Raw genomic sequence first — 5,010 nt, 5'->3', positions numbered from 1 at the left:
ACTAGTTAAGTTGTTCTATTTAGCCCATTGCTTAAAAGCTTATGTAAAATAACACTGGATATAACAGATTTCTGTTAATAAAATATTGAGTCTAAATTTTACTTCTATAAAACAAACTTCACTGTCAAGGGAACATTAAGGCCCTTGAAAAGATATAAGTAACTACTATAAAAGAGGTATGATGGTGAGGTTTGGGCTTAAAATTTATTTATTAAAAAAAAGAAAAAAAGTTGGCCAGGCACAGTGGCTCATGCCAGTAATTCCAGCACTTTGGGAGGCTGAGGTGGGCTCCCAAGGAGATCACGAGGTCAGGAGATCAAGACCATCCTGGCTAACACGGTGAAACCCCATCTTTACTGAAAATTAGCTGGGCATGGTGGCAGGTGCCTGTGATCCCAGCTACTTAGGAGGCCGAGGTAGGAGAATTGCTTGAACCCGGAGGTGGAGGTTGCATTGAGCCAAGATCGCGCCATTGCATTCCAGCCTGGGTGACAGAGCGAGACTGTCTCAAAAAAAAAAAAAAAGTTATGAATATGGGAGCCCAGAGAAGAAAACTGGAGCTTCCAAGATCAACTTTATGGAAAGCATCTTACAATACAGGCCTACAGAATAGCACTTGATGGAATAGATACAGAACCCAAGAGTCCTTTTTTTAACCAATATTTAAAACTGTTTAATTATATATAGCATATATAATCCCAAAATGATGACCTATTAAAGTGCTGAAATGTATTCATAACTATAGAATTACGTACCACATATTTCCCCAAAACTTTGTTTTGTTTTTTGTTTGTTTTCTGAGATGGAGTCTTGCTCTGTCGCCCAGGCTGGAATGCAATGGCATGATCTCTGCTCCCTTCAACCTCCGCCTCTCAGGTTCAAGCACTTCTCCTTCTACAGCTTCCCAAGTGGCTAGGATTACAGGCATGCCCCACCATGCCTGGCCAATTTTTGTAATTTTTCTTTTAAATAGAGATGGTGTTTCACCATGTTGGCCAGGCTGGTCTCAAACCCCTGACCTTAAGTGATCTGCTGGCCACGGCCTCCCAAAGTGCTAAAATTACAGGGTTGAGCCACCACACCCAGCCTGGGCTACTTTGTATGGTATTAGGAATAAAAAAGAGAAAACAGAAACAGTTTTACCCCAGTGGAACAAGGAAGGGGGGATGCTGGCTTTTTGTATTTGGGGGTTTTTTGTTTTTGTTCATTTTTAAAGAGGCAGCCTGTTTCTTTCATGAACCATATTCTGTTTCTTTCATGCTTCAGAAGTAATCAGTTATGGCCTGCAGCACTGGACAAATCAATGGTATAAGCATACATCTCAGATGTGATAACTTCAGAATCCAAGAGAAGAATCATCCCAAGGGCTGGACACGGTGGATCAAACTTGTAATCCCAGCAACTTGGGAGGCCAAGGCAAGAGGTTCTCCTGAGCTGAGGCGTTTGAAGTTACAGTAGGCTGTAATTGTGCCACTGCACTGCAGCCTGAGCTACCAAGTGAGACCCTACCTTAAAAACATACATAATTTTTTAAAAGAATCATTCTAAGCCCAAGTCATATCCTCCATGTTGACATATACCATATTTTCTCTGATCTGTATTCCAGTAATAGGGAGTAGGGTCAATCCCTTCCTTTTTATAACCTGCAGGCATTTCTTCATTATCCCAGATATGCAGTGAGCCTGCCACAATCTCACCAACATTCAGCATCAACACACTGACAGATTCAGTAAGACGAATGCTCAGGATGTCACTGCATATAGAAGGACTTGATCACAGGAAATCAACACAGCAAGACTGGTTCATTAATGGTGTTGTCATCAGTCTCAGGAGCTTTGGGGATGTTTTTCTCCAAATTCCTAGGAAGTTCCATATCTTTGCTTTCTATTGCGTTTTAGCCACACCATAGCATCTGTTTAAAAGGCCGTTTGGTGGGCTTAAAGTATGGGGTCAGGTTATATACTCATCGCCAGTGACTTCAAGACTACTACATTACAAACCAAGCCCTCCAATCAGTTCAGGAGGTCCTCAAAGGTCAGGAAAGGGCACCCAGCTTCCACATGAATGTATTCAGCCAAGTGCCTTCAAATTCTGGATGCTCTGCCCTGTGTGACTGTGCAACACAGGAAAACATCTGGGGCTGGAATGCCTGTCTCCTGGTACAACTAAGAGAACTGAGTCAAAAATGCCTCTTCCTTGGGCTAGGCACTGTGGCTCACTCCTGTAATCCAAGCACTTTGGGAGGCCAAGGCAGGTGGATTCCTTGAGCCCAGGCGTTTGAGACTGGTAACAACAGGAGGCAGAGAAGCTCTAGGCAGACACTAGAAGGTCCCTGATGAAGCCGCACCTCAAGCTGAAAAGCCTGAGACTGCGGCCCAAAGTAAGAACTTCTATCCCGTTTTCCCACTCAAATGTTGCCTTTTCCTAAACCACCCATGGCCCACCCCACATCCTATTCCTATCAATACCCCAGACTCAGTTGGCAGAGAGGAGAAGCAGCTGGGTGTAGGAGACTACAGCTGGGCATCAGAGAGCAGGGGCTTAACTTCAGAGGAACAGCTTGGTGGCGTAACTTTGGAGAAGAATCCAGCCAAAGACAGCCGGACTTCAGGGGAAAATTACCTACCTCCATCCCTTTTTATCTCCCCTTCCCACTGAGAGCCACTTAATCAGCAATAAAATCCACCGCACTTACCATCCTTCAATTTGTACGACCTCATTTTTCCTAGATGCTGGACAAGAGCTCGGGAGCCACAAGTGCAGAAACAAAAGGGCCCACTAAGCTGTTAACACCTGAGCTGTCCACGGACAGCAGAGCTAAAAGAGCACTGTAACTTGCCTTCTGGGGCTTCAGGGGTTGTGGGCACCACCTCCCCAGTCGCTGCCATGGGGCCTCAAAAGCTCTCACCCCAGCTCCAGCACCTGTTTACCTGCGCACACCCACATGGGGTGGAACGCAGCAGGTCCAAGTGAGTAGAGTTTGCCCCTGCCAGCACCAAAACGGACAGCTGGTTCCACTCGTGCACTCCAGTTCCCTCCCACCTTGTTCACTCACATGCTCCCTTCCACAAGGAGTCGAGAGCTACAGGCTGAGTAAATGAGGCACCCCTGCTTCGAGTCCCACGAAGGGGTCAGGAAAATATCCTGCTTTAAGACCAGCCTGGGGGCCGGGCGCGGTGGCTCAAGCCTGTAATCCCAGCACTTTGGGAGGCCGAGACGGGCAGATCACGAGGTCAGGAGATCGAGACCATCCTGGCTAACATGGTGAAACTCCGTCTCTACTAAAAAATACAAAAAAATTAGCCGGGCGAGGTGGCGGGCGCCTATAGTCCCAGCTACTTGGGGAGGCTGAGGCAGGAGAATTGCTTGAACCTGAGAGGCGGAGGCGGAAGTTGCAGTGAGCCAAGATTATGCCACTGCACTCCAGCCTGGGCAACAGAGTGAGACTCGGTCTCAAAAAAAAAAAAAACTGTGTCATTTCTGGTGGTTTAATGATTGTCTATATGTATCTTTCCAGAGTCCATTACTATTTATAACTATAAAGTCAAGGTGATTATATATATTGCATCTTCTCCATCAATTGAATATACTTTCCTCTTTACAAATAATTTGTTAGCTCTTTTTTTTCTCTTTTTCCTTTTTTTTTTTTTTTGAGATGGAGTCTCACGCTGTCACCCAGGCTGGAGTGCAGTGGTGTAATCTTGGCTCAATGCAAACTCAACCTCCTGGGTTCAAGCGATTCTGCTGCCTCAGCCTCTCAAGTAGCTGGGTTTACAGGTGCCCATCACCATGCCTCACTAATTTTTGTATTTTTAGTAGAGATGGGGTTTCACCATGTTGGCCAGGCTGGTCTCAAACTGCTGACCTCAAGTGATCCACCCGCCTAGGCCTCCCAAAGGGCTGGGATCACAGGCATGAGCCACTACACCTGGCCTAATTTGTTAACTCTTGCAAGACCTCAATTATTCAGGAGAAATTATCTCTGTTTGCTAGAAATATAGTTATCTAACAGCTGGCTGGCTGGTAGTGATCAATTAATGAATTATACCCATGTCGGCCTCTCTGTTTACCAGTCTATTTGATTGATATCTGGGCTTGTTAGCTTTGAGGAAATTTTGTATTATGATATAGAACTGGAACATATCCAGTATAGACCACAAATACAATCCAGGTTGCATAAATCAAAAAGTGTAGCTTCCTTTAAATGCTTTTCTCTTTTGTTAGGACTCCTGCATTATCAACTGGGGCATTATAAAATTATGATTCCATGGTCTACTTGAGGAAAATTCCTATGTCCACATATCATCCTTCAAGTAGATAGTGTATTTCAAAAAATTAACTTGTTTTAAATGATTCTTACTATTCCAAGTATTCTGTATTTTTTGAGATAATAAGAAGTCACAGGCTGGGCATGTGGCTCACGCCTGTAATCCCAACACTTTGGGAGGCCGAGGTGAGTGTATTACTTGAGGCCAAGAGTTTAAGACCAGCCTGGCCAACATGGTGAAACCCCGTCTCTATAAAAAAACACAAAAATTAGCCAGGTGAGGTTGTGCATGCTTGTAGTCCCAGCTACTCAGGAGGCTGAGGCAGGAGCATCGTTTGAACCTGGGAGGCGGAGGTTGCAGTGAGCTGAGATTGCACCACTGGGAGACAGAGCAAGACTCTGTGTCAAAAAAATGAATACATAAAAAGGAAAAATAAAAAGAGAGGTCATTGCTGCCAATGAAAAAGTGGTGTTGACACTGTTTTTGCTTAATTGGATCAAAATTTAATCTTTTTCCTGGAAAAATACCTAGAGGCAAAAAAACGTTATAAGCAGAAAAATAGATACAAACACAGAAACACACACACACATCAGAAATAGCAGACTGCTTTATAAAATATTCCAAGAAAGAATAAAACAAGCCGGGCGCAGTGGCTCAAGCCTGTAATCCCAGCACTTTGGGAGGCCGAGACGGGCGGATCACTAGGTCAGGAGATCGAGACCATCCTGGCTAACACGGTGAA

General features: G+C 44.7%; 1 pseudogene; it reads right to left on the bottom strand.

Moving 5' to 3' along the window:
• Positions 1-1,539: 1,539 nt before the first annotated feature.
• The window catches only part of LOC105511701, a 29,529-nt pseudogene continuing 26,058 nt past the window's right edge, over positions 1,540-5,010 (bottom strand).

This window comes from Colobus angolensis, unplaced genomic scaffold, assembly GCF_000951035.1.
Source record: "Colobus angolensis palliatus isolate OR3802 unplaced genomic scaffold, Cang.pa_1.0 Scaffold202, whole genome shotgun sequence".
NCBI classification, from domain to species: Eukaryota; Metazoa; Chordata; class Mammalia; order Primates; family Cercopithecidae; genus Colobus; species Colobus angolensis.
Note: the sequence above shows the minus strand (reverse complement) of the source record. Positions and strands in the feature narration are given on the sequence as shown.